This window comes from Cebus imitator, unplaced genomic scaffold, assembly GCF_001604975.1.
Source record: "Cebus imitator isolate Cc_AM_T3 unplaced genomic scaffold, Cebus_imitator-1.0 Scaffold460, whole genome shotgun sequence".
NCBI classification, from domain to species: domain Eukaryota; kingdom Metazoa; phylum Chordata; class Mammalia; order Primates; family Cebidae; genus Cebus; species Cebus imitator.
Window position 1 is genome coordinate 1,342,193 of NW_016107775.1, and position 13,114 is coordinate 1,355,306.

Genomic DNA, 13,114 nt, shown 5'->3' on the forward strand with positions numbered 1-13,114 from the left:
AGAAACGGGGTTTCACCATGCTGGTCAGGCTGGTCTCAAACGCCTGACCTCAGGTGATGCACCTGCCTCAGCCTCCCAAAGATGCTAGGGTTACAGGTGTGAGCCACTGCACCCGGCCCAAAACATTTTAAACGTGGTTATATTCTTAAGCTAGCCAACAAATTTTATTTAAACAATTATGTAGCTTAAGAGTGGTACCAACATTGTCAATGGTGTCTAATCATCTTCTGTAAAAGTGATTTTTATTTCAGGGGCCTATCAGAATTACCTTAGAGGTGTGTCAGTCCTGTCTCTCTCACCACTTGACAGAACCTTTTTCTCAAATTCTGGTAATATCCCTCAAGGAGGGCAGATCACCCACTCCCTGTTTGAGAATCACAAGCGAAGAAAGGTTGAGATTCTCTGCTTTGTGAGGAAATATAGTGTGAATTCTGGTGCAGCATGTGGCATTTCATCTGTCTGCTCCCAAGCTTTTCTTTAATCCTGCACATACTGCCTGGGAGAGGGTCTCTTCCCCGCAGGCTAGGACAGAGGTGGATTGGGGTCAAGTTTGAGATGTGGACCTTTGGAGCTGAAGACTCCAGTGGGATTTTCCTGTCTTTAAGGGAAGGTGGCTTTAAGGGAAACAAGCTCTTTGACGAGGTGCCCCTTGGCTGCTGCTGGCCTAAGCAGTCCTTGTAGCTGTGGAGATCTAGGGGTGGGCCTGTGAAGGGAAGCAAAGAGGGTTGCCTCATATCTTCTGTAGCTCCTAAAGTTCCAGGTTGGCAATCAAGTCACAGATGCTGGCAGTGGGTACCAAAGAAAAGTAGAAACACAAATGAAAATGACTCATGGGAACCATAGCTCTGGCAGTCAACATATTTTTTGGGGGCCTACTGTGTGCCAAGCATGCTGCACTTGGCCTTTCATTTTATGAATGGTTCATAAATTAGATGATGGAGTATAAAGAGACTGCCTTTGCTACATGCGTCAGAATGCTAGTTGAGCTGTTTGAGGACAGAGGCTGTATTACTTATTCCGAGGGCCCATCATAATGCCTGGCAAGGATATTCTTGCTATGTCTGATATACATTGCATACATTAAATTGTTGAATCCTTCCCACAACCCTTCAAGGAGGCTTAATTTAGTGATTAAACATACATAGTCTTTAAAGTCAGACAGCAAGTGATCAAATCTTGATTTTCCTGGAATATGTACCCTTTTTTCTGACGAAATGACAGCTCTCCAAGATAATAAGACTTAATTCTGCTACAACATGCTAAGAATTGGGAAAATAAGTATTTTAGTCACAGTAGCCAATAGATAGATATAAGCCAGTCTAACTGCTTAGGGTTGTAATCAAGTTAGTTTATTTCCTGAAGTCTATTATGGGTCAGAATTTAAAATTAGCTCTTATTAGATGAGGAGCCACTTGAGGGGGAAAGCGGGACAATGTGGTCTTGGCTAACTCACATTGCCAATTAGCTGCTTCGGTTCTGGTTCTGCTTTGTTATAGCGTCAGCTCAAGGTGAGATTTTCGTTTAATCCTGAGTTGTGCACTGAAATTTCTAATAGAGAGCTCAGGTGGGTCAGAACATAGCTTCTTATCTTTCTTTTTTTTATGTCTAGAAGTTATAGCATTAACCTCAAGTGAAGAAAAATGATGAAATATCCCAAAACTTTTTGGGGTACCAGGCTGCTAAGGTTCATGTTGTTATTTGTTAATCAGAAAAAATTCAGTTTTCATGTGCGCTTTTCTATTTTGGACCTAAAATTGATGAAAGGAATGTTGCACTAGGCAGTCAGCTTCATTTTGTCTCACTAAGAGGATTGTTGAACATTTTTGTTTTGGTTGGCCATTTGGTTGTAATGCAATTAGTGGGAAATGTAAATTTATGAATTTTGGATGAAACATCTTAATATTAGGAAAATATTTCTTCTGTATTGGTTTTCTTATATTCTTTAGTTGGAAGTTGAATATATTCAGGGTGAAACAGGGAAAGGTGAGCAGGAGGTCCTATATCTTTCTTGCTATACCACATGCCTTTCCACATAATGATAAATATGTTATTTGAAGAGCTTTTAATAAAATGAGATCATGTTATGTAAATGTTAAGGGAAAGGATGACCGTGAAAAAATAAGTTGATAAAATAAAGGACTTATTGATGAATAAGGAGAGAAGAAATGGGAATAGGATCATTCAGATTCAATCTGAATAGTTCTATGTGTATTTTTTTATTTTGTCTTTTAACGGTAGATGTGAGTAATCTTTAAATCATAGGGCAGAGAAGGGAGAGAAAGGGAGATTTGGGGATTGCGCACTGGATGGCCCTTAAGGAGCCCAGGGTCTGGAGACCCTTTGTTCTTAACCTTGGCTTTGCATACTATAATAAGTTGCCTGGAGTGCTGACTCAGGCTAGCGATGTGTTCTCTATCTTTTAAATAATTCTTAAAAGTTTTACCTTTTCTAAACTTTTATTTTATTTGTTAATTTAAATTTAATATTATTCACTTATTTCCCTTTGTGTTTTTTTCACCCCTGTTGTGACTCCAAGAACCATTCTTGTTTGTTCTGCTCCTTTGGACAGTGAGGTGCTTGAGAGGTTAGTCCCCAGATAGGCCTTTCTTTACTGGATTTTTTTTTTCACATTATAAAATGTATATTGTGTTAATTTTGAACAAATTATCTTTGGAAGGAAAGCATCTTTTTCAGGGTTATCAGTCTGTGACATGTACACCAAACAGAGGCGCAGAAGAAGCCTCACCTTTGAGGTCAGGTAAATGGTGGTGTGTCCAGGTTTTGCTATTTGCTATTCATTTTTTGTGTGAACTTAACCTTCTCATGCCCCCATCTGTAAAATGGTGGTAGTGCCAGGTTGGCGTGAGGATTTAAATGAGAGAATCTATCTAAGCATAAAGCATAGGATTTGGCATATCGTTAGGCGCTCTTTAAATGACAGCTTATGGTGTGGAAGGGTGGATTGACTTGGATGGTGTCATACAAAATTGTGAAGTGAGTGTAAGTTACTTTTGGTGTCCGTCTACTTCCCTTATCTGTATCTCCTTTTATTACATCAAGTACCTTTCCTTTTAGTTTATTTGTTTTAGAAAAAGATACAGTTTGGGGTTCAGAATCTTTTTGAAGAGATAGATAGATGTGTTGCCTCTCAACCGTAGAGTCCTTCCGGGTCACTGAAGAATGGTTTACCTGCGGTAATCCTGTTAGCTGTGCCCTCCTTTCCCCCTGCCTACCCCTCTGCAGACTGTTAAAGGTTGATTTGGGTACCTTGAGTCCTTTTTAAATTTCCTTTTCTTTTTCTCCTACACATTCTTCTCACAGAGAGGGAGCATGAACACTCATCATAATTCTGAATGGTTGGCAGCTTTTGGACCTCAGAGTTAATTTTACTTTGAGTCACACTTAGAGGGCATCTTCCAAATCTTCTGGTTCATTTCCCTCATTTAAAAGTAGTGGAAACTACCTTTATATACTGTCCTTAAACTGATTGTTCTGTTAAGAATGTTTTCCTTTTGATTCATCCTTCTTCAGAGTACTTTTAGGAATAAAGTGCAGTTAACACTCAGATTATTTACCTTGCAAATCATGGTTTCTAGGTAAATTATTGGTGTTAGGAGCATTTATGTTTTATTCTTCAGTGTAATTTAAACTGTAGAACTAGATAAGAGCTGGTTGTTATTGGAGATACCTGTGTCTTCACTTAGCTAAATTTTACCTGGAGAATTGTTCCAAAATGTAAAGTTGATGACACTCTTCTGTCATTTACAGCATTTATTTCCGCCTCTTCTACCTATGACACTAGGCCCTCCCTCTTTATATTAGAGGGTTTTATATAACTACTTGTTGTTACTCATCATGTGCAGTTTGCTGTCTAGAAATTCATAGGACAACAATATGAGAAATGGCACCTAAGATTTAAGTACTGATTTAGCTTTTGCTTGTCTCAGGGAATGGGGTGTGGGACAGAGAAAGAAGGAAGTACTTTATTTTCTGAAGCACATTAACGGTTATCATTAGAAGATTCCCTTCAATCACTTACTTGGGCCCAGAATTAGAGCGTGAGCCATGACTGAGAGACTGTGTTTAGGAGGAGTAATTTACGGGGATGAATGATTTTTAGGAGATGATTGAAGTCAGGAGAAGTCCATATAATGTGGTTTCCTTACAGAGGATCCATCTAATTGGCAATTTATGGTGGAAATATATGCTTCAATACTGATCAGCTATTTATTCCTTAATATTTGTAATAGGATATTTAGTCTATATATTTTTTTCTTTTTTAAATTTTATTTTTTTGACACGTAAATGCATTTGGAGAGGAAGAGGCCCTGAATGCCACTGTTGGACACACCCTACTTGGTGACTGCGTGGGAGACACCCAGCTATCACTGATTTTATCACCATTCCATCATGACTTTGGAAAGCTTAATTTGCTCATGACATAGATATCCTTTGCCCACATGGTAAAGTCAGTGACTTCATGACTCCACCAAATCAATCACACTATTCTTTATTTTCTGATTTGGTGGCAAGAAGAAAATGTAAATCCTCAAGTTAATAACACAGTGACATCTTTTAGACAGTAGGGAAAAAAAAAACCAACTCTATTTTCTCTCTGTTTTGGACCAGAGAAAAACTTTGATTTTGCAGTTATTTTGTAATTTTACATCTGTGGGCTCAGATGAAATCGGGGAATTTTTTTTTTTTTTTTTTTGAGATTGAGTTTGACATTTGTTGCCGGGGCTGGAGTGTAATGACTGGTGCGATCTCGGCTCACTGCAACCTCCGCCTACTGGGTTCAAGCAATTCTCCTGCCTCAGCCTCCCAAGTAGCTGAGATTACTGGCGCCTGCCACCACACCCGGCTAATTTTGTATTTTTAGTAGAGACGGGGTTTCTCCATGTCATTCAGGCTGGTCTTGAACTCCCAACCTCAGGTGATCCATCTGCCTCAGCCTCCCAAAGTGCTGGGATTACAGTCATGAGCCACGGTGCCAGCTGAAATAGGGGAATTTTTGAAGCATCCACTTTATAAAGGACTGATGAAAAATACTGCTTATTAGCATACAGTGCAGTGGGCTCTTAAAGCCTACAAATAAGGTATTTTTTTTCCCCAGACCTTAGGTTTATGTTAGTAGTTCCTAAACTTTAGCCTTATCAAACTCACGTGGAGGGTTTGTTAAGATTTCTGGGCTCCATCCCAAGAGCTTCTGATTTACTAGGTCTGGGGTAAGGCCTAAAAACTGGCATTTCTAACAAGTTCCAGGAATTTGTATCTCTAACAAAGAACTGATGCTGCTGAGTGGGGGCCGTATTTTGAGAATCCTGTCATAGATAAATGATATAAACATGTAAATAACCATCTATTACCAATAAGTATTCTAATATAGTACAGAGACTAATAGTAGCTATCTTTCATTTATCCCCTGCTGTATACTCTGTTCTTTACAATACAGCTAATGTTGTTTGAGAGCTAACCAGGATCTGTCACTTTCATGACTGTTGTTTAATTTTCACAACAGTCCTATGGACAGGTCCTGATTATTGTTATCCCTGTGTGGCTGATGATAAAACTGATACATACTTTCCATAATTTCCCAAGGGCATACAGCTAGTAATTCCTGAGGCTGCTATGGAAAATAAGGCTAAGAGAGATTACCTAACTTCCCAGAGGCTAGACAGAAGCCTAAGAAGAAAGTGAAAATTACACCTCAGTCTCCTTGACTCCAGATTTTTTGTTCTTTCTGTTATACTAAATTCTTGAGAATAGTTTTTAGTTGAGCAATTAAAGGTAAAAAAGACAGAAGCTGAACTTGACATTTGGACATTGGCCTGATTCCTTTACAAATAGGACTTCACATTTAAGTTATGTCTGTTATACTATAAGGATAAAAGTGTATGTCGTTAAGGAAAGGTTGAATGGTTTTTGGAGACATGTCTGATTAAAGTCCCAAAGTATAAATTTAGGGGCAAATCTTGCAAATCAGGTTTTTATAAATGTGAAAAAGTAGTGGACAGCTTCAAGATTGTAAGGTATACATGGAAGAGCATGAAAGATTTTTTTTAAAGATAAGTAGCAGATTGGGATGAAGAATTTATGAATTTTTTGTTGTCATGAAGACTAATGATTTAATGGTGCTAGATTCCTTAATTTAAAAAAAGTTGAGAATAACACTGTGCTTACTTTCGACAGGGCTGTATGCTGAACTTCAGGTATAACCAGGGCTGTATTTGAAATACAATTTTTAAGAAGTTTTCTGTTTTCATGCAGCATGCCATTTATTGGAGATATTAAATAAACACTTGTGAGATATTAAACAGTCATGTACAGCAACGTATGATAAAGTGCCAGAATGAGTAGACAAATAGTAAGGGTTTTAAGAGACCAGACCCTGGAGACTTGGGGTGACTCTGAGTAGTTTGGAACTGTGTCAGGGCAGGGAGGTTGACTTAAGCTAGGTGCAGAGGAGGGTTGGGGTCACAGGGAGGCAGGTGTGCTAGACTGCTAAGGCTTGCTAGAAGGCTGTCAGGTTGGACAGAAAAAGGTAAAGACAGAAAAGAAACAGATATGATCGGTTAGCCAAGGATGCTGTTGGAAGTTTTTGAGGACTAGAGTGAAGAATCCTACATTTCATACACAGACATTAGGGATCTAAACTATATTGTGAATTCCATGACATGTTTGACTGTCTTTTTTTATCGACATGGGAGCTCAGTAAGTCCTCGCTGGATGAGAAATCTGTAGGGAGGTGACTACTAGCTTAGCCCAGGGAATGAACTGTTCTTCTTCCCTCTGCTTTGTAGCAGACACTTGAATGAAGTCAGGGAAGGCACACTTAATCATACCTACAGACAGGAAGAATATCCTTTGTAATAGATCAATTAAATTCATCCTCAAAGTAATTATAAAAGTCGGGCCTCTGGTCTCACCAAAAGGACAAGATTTAACTATGAAAAATGTGAAGTTCTGCTCAAAGGTTTAAATAACCACCTGTAGGATGCAGAAGGGCTATCATAGCAGTAATCCATGTGATAAGACTAGGGGTTGGTTGACTTCAGATTTACAACAGTGGTGCTGCTGAATGCTGTCTCAGGCTGTGTTAATAGAACTGAGGGTTCATAGCTTTTTTGTTATATGTAATTATGATGCCATTTTATATTAAGGACTTGAGTATCTGTGGGTTTTGATATCCTTGGGGCATCCTGGAACCAATTCCCCACAGATACTGAGGGACAATGGTAGTACTAGTTTCCTGTGACTTCTGTGACACATTTACACAAACTTGTAATCTTTTTCAAATAGGTAACATTCATAGTTTCCAGGGATTAGGACTTGGTATGTTTGGAGCCGCCATTCAGCCTACCATATGTATGAATAGTTACAACTACCTGACATGAAACCCACCAGTAGCTTCATGGGACAAGGCACTCCCTCGTCATCGTGTAGTTGCCAACAAAATCATGTGGACCTTGAGTTATAATCTATCAGAAATGAAAAAGAAATGATTGGTGTATTGTTAGGAAGGTGAACTAGGTGGTATCTAATATAATCTTCCAAGAGTAAGATTATATCATCAAATGACAATTTTGGATGACAAGATATTTGAAAGAACACTATTTTACTTATTTTAAACTATTTGTTTGGAAATATTTTAAACTTTAAAAAGTTGCAAAAATAAAGTAGTATAAGGAACGCTGATATACTCTTTACCCAGATTGAGCTCTTGTTAATGTTTTACTGTGTTTGTTTTATTATTCTTTCTTCCCAACTGTGTGTGTGTGTGTGTGTGTATCTGTGTGCTTTTTTATCTGAACAATTTGAGGGTAAGTTATATATACCATGGTCCTTTACTTCTAAATACTTCAATATGTATTTCCTAAGAATAAGGTTATTCTCTTTTGGACCACACAGCAACTTCATAAATTTATATTGGCACAATATTTTAATGTCTATATTTCAGTTTTGTTAGTTGATCTTTTACATCATCCTCTCTTCCTCCAGGGCAAGGACCAGTTCAGGGTCAGGTATTACATTTAGGTGTAATGTCTCTTTAACTTGCTTTATTTATTTAATTAATTTAGTATTTTTTTGAGACAGTCTTGCTCTGTCACCCATCCTGGAGTGCAGTGGCATGATCTCGGCTCCCTGCAATCTTTCCCTCCTGGATTCAGGTGATTCTTGTGCCTCAGCCTCCTGAACAGCTGGGATTACAGGGGTGAGCCACCACGCCCAGCTAATTTTTTGCATTTTTTTAATAGAGATGAGGTTTCAATATGTTGGCCAGGCTGGTCTTCAACTCTGTTCTTAAATGATTCACCTGCCTTGGTCTCCCTAAGTGTTGAGATTACAGATGTGAGCCACCACGCCTGGCCAACTTGCTTTAATTGGGAACAGTTTTATAGCCTATTGGCAGACTTTTATGAAATAGACATTTTTGAAGAATGCAGAACATGAATTTATTTATTTAGAATGGAAAATGGATTAATGGAAAAATATCCTTTGAACTTAAAGTTATTTCATGACAAGAAGACACACTTGGCTTTTTTTCTTAGGAGGGTCATTTAAGTCATTACAGGTGATTTTAGTGTTTGTTGATAAAATTGTGAACTGTCTTTTCAAATTAAGAATACCAAAATTTTATTCAGTAATTCCTTCCAATAACTTTAGTTTTATCTTGTGGTCAGTTTATAGTTTTTCTTTTTCTTATTCCTTATTTATAATTATTATTACCACCACTATCAGTACCATTTATTGAGTGCTTATTACGTGCTTGACCCTGCACTAGATACATTACATATATTATCTGATTTAATCCTTACTTCCAGTGAGAAAACTGAGGCTCAGGCAGGATAAGTTATCTGCCCAACATGAAGTAGCTAAAATGTTGGCAGAGCTGACGTTTAGTCCTTTGTCCTTCCTGGCTCCACAAAAGAAGTATAGCATGCCATTGCATTATGCCACAGTAGGAAGACATAGAATCTTAAATCATCAAGAAGTAATGGAGACAGAGAAGCAGAAAGAAAGCAATATGCCAGGGCACATGGCCTCTTTGCTTTGCTGTAATTTCTTTCAGCATTCCCTCATATACTCTGTCTTGGCTGGTATGCCCTGGCCTCTTATGTAGCCATAAATTTCTATTTGCATTCTTCTTTAATCAGCGCACTATGCAAGCATTTAGAGATACAGATAAAACTATGCAAAGAAGCCAAGCAGCATTCCTGAAGGTCATTGTTTTAGCTGGAAAAGGGTAATTGCTAAGGCGTTTTCAAAAAAGAAAAAAAAATTACACTTTTTTCAGTGGTGCCAACGTATTCTAAATCATGTTGTACAGATCTTCACGTTGGAAGTGTATGCGTTCTGGGAACCCTGAAAATCTGAGACAGGTCTCAGTTAACTTAGTTTATTTTGCCAAGGTTGGGGACATGCACCCATGACACAGTCTCAGGTGGCCCTGACGACGTGTGCCCAAGGTGGTCGGGGCACAGCTTGGTTTTATACATTTTAGGGAGACATGAGACATTGATCAATATGTGTAAGATGTACATTGGTTCAGTCCAGAGAGGTGGGACCGCTCAAAGTGGGGAGGTGGTTTCCAGGTTATAGGTAGATAAGAGACAAATGATTGCATTCCTTTGAGTTTCTGGTTAGCCTTTGCAAAGGAGGCAATGAGATACGAATCTATCTCAGTGAGCAGAGGGGTGACTTTGAAAGAATGGGAGTCAGGTTTGCCCTAAGCAGTTGCCAGCTTCCTTTCCCTTTAGCTTGTAGTTTGGGGGCCCCAAGATTTATTTTTCTTTTGCAGTTCTGTGGTAGGAGGATTAAGGCAGAAGACTTGGTTTGTTATTTAAAACTAGCCTTTAAGCTGCATGAAGACAGGGTTATGTCTGTTATAAGAAACAATGCATCCACAGCAACTAGCATATTATCTGATACACTGCTGTTTTCCTCAGACGTTACTAAGGAATTTGATGTGTAATTAACGAATATGAAACTAAATAAAAGTTTTTTCCCTTCCTTGTAATATATAACATCTATGACCAAGAATTGAAAGGCTTGCTTTGGTAGGAGTGAGATAAACATTAGTCTGCAGTAAAAGAGAAATAAACTTAATGGTGACTTTATTCTTTTAAAGCTGAAAAGGCCTATATAATTATAGAAACTGAGGCCCCAAGTCCAACAGGTTGACCAGTGGGGCCCAAGTTAGGATTCATTCTTCTGACTGCTTTCTGTGTTCTGTCCACTGGATAAACCAGTTTCTCCATTTATAGCTAGGTAGTAGGAAATTTACTCATTTTCATAGATGAGATTAATTTATTTGTCTAAAGTTGCTAATTAACTTTGCTGTACTTAATCACTGTTGTCCTCCTGTAGATGTAGCCAGGTTTCTTTGAAGGTCTAAGATATTATTTTCCATAGAATACAATATAAAACCCCATTTCCAGGCTCTAGTGAGGTTTACCATATTGCAAACCTGAGGGAGAATTCAGAGACTAGCTTTGAAAGGGGCTAACAGAGGAAGACAAATAGCAAAGGAAATGAAACGTGTAATCCTGGAAGTAGAAGGCCATTTTTTTCCAGGGAAGGAGTTGGACTTGCTGAGGAGTTTGGAAGTAGAGTCATTTGATCTTAATGTAATATAGAATAAATTACTGTGTTGTGAAAATTTAAGAGGGCTGGCTGACTTCAAAGGGAGGCCACTGAAGCTGGGAAAACAACTGCATACTTCTAAAAGCATTGAAATTCATACCAGACTGGATGGCACAGTGCTGTTGATGTACAGTGTTAATATATTCTGATGCTGTTGCTTGCTTAAATAAATTTCTATCAAAAAATTTCAAGTACTCTTGTTTGTGATTTTAAAAAAACTCTCAGGAGGCTGTGGCAGGAGAATCGCTTGAACCTGGGAGGCGGAGTTTGCAGTGAGCTGAGATCGCGCCATTGCACTGCAGCCTGGGCAACAAGAACAAAACTCTGTCTCTTAAAAAAAAAAAAAAAAAACACAAACTCTGCTGGAAAATCCACTAGGTTTAAAATTTAAGGAACCCATGGCATTCATTAATAAGTCAGTTTTGGCTGCTATATATGTATAGAGTTCTTAACATATGAATGGGAGCTTTCATAAGTCATTTTTAGTGGCCTCAAATTGCATTTCCCTACATGGGTGAAACATGTTGCAATGCAGAACAAGAACTGGTCTTGTTCTCAGGCTAGCCCTCTAGATCTTATTTAATGCATATCCTAGCTTACAGATGTCAACTTAAGTGCTTAAGAAGCCATATACTGGCCGGGCGGGCACAGTGGCTCAAGCCTGTAATCCCAGCACTTTGGGAGGCTGAGGTGGGCGGATCACCTGAAGTGGGGAGTTTGAGACCAGCCTGACCAACATGGAGAAACCCTGGAAACCCTGTCTCTACTAAAAATAAAAAGTTAGCCGAGCATGGTGGTTGCATACCTGTAATCCCCGCTACTCGGGAGGCTGAGTCAGGAGAATCGTTTGAACCAAGGAGGCGGAGGTTGCAATGAGCCGAGATTGCACCATTGCACTCCAACCTGGACAACAAGAGTGAAACTTGATCTCAAAAAAAAAAAAAAACAAAAAAGAAAACAAGAATCCATACACTAGAGGAGAAAGAGTGGTTCCCGCCTTTCATTCCCAAATAGATTTGAATTTCAAACCACCTGACTCCTTTTCTTTGTCCATTCCTTATAATCCCTCTCTTCTACCCAGGGCCCAGTGGATGTGTGTGTCCTCCTGAGGCACTCTCTTTTCCAGAGTGTTCATGTTTCATCTTGGACTCCCAGAACGGCTGATTTTAGCTAGGGTCATGAAGAAAGACTGATGGGAACCTCATTCACCGTAGTCTATGAATAATAGAGCACATTAGCTGTCCCACTGGAAAATAAATCTCCAGTGGAATGTCAAACAGATTCAAGAAGAGAAGTCAGCTGTACATAGGAAGGTAAACAGGGTAGGAAGCTAGTCATTCCTGGAGTCTGCCTGAGTGGTTAGTTATTCTAAGATATTCCTACTTTTTGCAGCATCTTCTCTCATTGTACTTTGAGACCCAGGGTAGGTGGCACAGTGTGGTGGCCAAGAGCACAGGCCCTGGACTGAGTTGCTTAGACTCACATCTTTCCTCAACTGTTTTCTAGTGGTATGCCTTTGAACCTTTCTAGGCCTTAGTTTTCTCATTTGTGAAACAGATAAGAATAGTGCCCTCTTCCTAGGGTTATGATAGATATTACGTGCAATAATGTACATAAAATTTTGAACACAGTGCTTGTTACACAGTGTGTGTGTGTGTGTGTGTGTGTGTGTGTGTGTGTAACACAGGCTGTTATATATCTTTATAGACCCTTAAGATTGTCTAAAAGCTTCAGATTTGTTCCCATCTTCTGTAACAGTAGCTTGTGATCCTGATTGCTTTTTTATGTGTTTGAGCCGTGATACTGCCTATAGATTGAAAAGAGAAGAGTGCCTGCGATATGCAGCCATGGTGGTTTTATAGTAATATTACAGTGATGCATGCCAGTTAACCAGTGAGCTCTAAATAAGGAATGTATTTTCCATGGTCTGGCCAAGAACCACTCTAAGACCAGTTTTCCCCCCTTGCATGGATATGACAGTGTGAGGTGAGATGCTGTGAGTGCATGGCAGACAACCATTTGGATTATTTGTGAGCCATCGTATCACTAGTTGAGTTTAGCCTAGATAAGATAATTTGCAGAGCAGTAGCCCAATAGAGTCATAGCCACAACATAATATTTCAGCCTCCTGCCTGAGCTGAGATTCTAGCACTTAGGTTTTCTGCAAGAGCATTAGCAGCCTTCCAGTTTCATTATTATTTTTAAACTAACAAACTCAGCAGTTTGAATCTCCAAACACCAATACTACCTATTGAATTCTTGGAAAATAGTGTAAAAATTTCTGATCTTAGATTTCAGTACAGTTATACCAGAAGGACATAGCCTCAGTATCCATGCATATTCTAAAAGTAGCAATGATGCCTGTAGAGCTATTGTCTGAGTTAATGAGTTTTAATATTATCCTTTCTTTTTACCTCAGTTTGTTATTGCTCTCAAATGTCTTTTTTTTTTTTGTTTTTTTTTTTTT

The 13,114-nt window shown here is 38.8% G+C and overlaps 1 protein-coding gene across 1 annotated transcript in view; it reads left to right on the forward strand.

The window, feature by feature from the left end:
* Positions 1 to 13,114, forward strand: part of DST (dystonin) — a 510,996-nt gene that overhangs the window by 220,744 nt on the left and 277,138 nt on the right.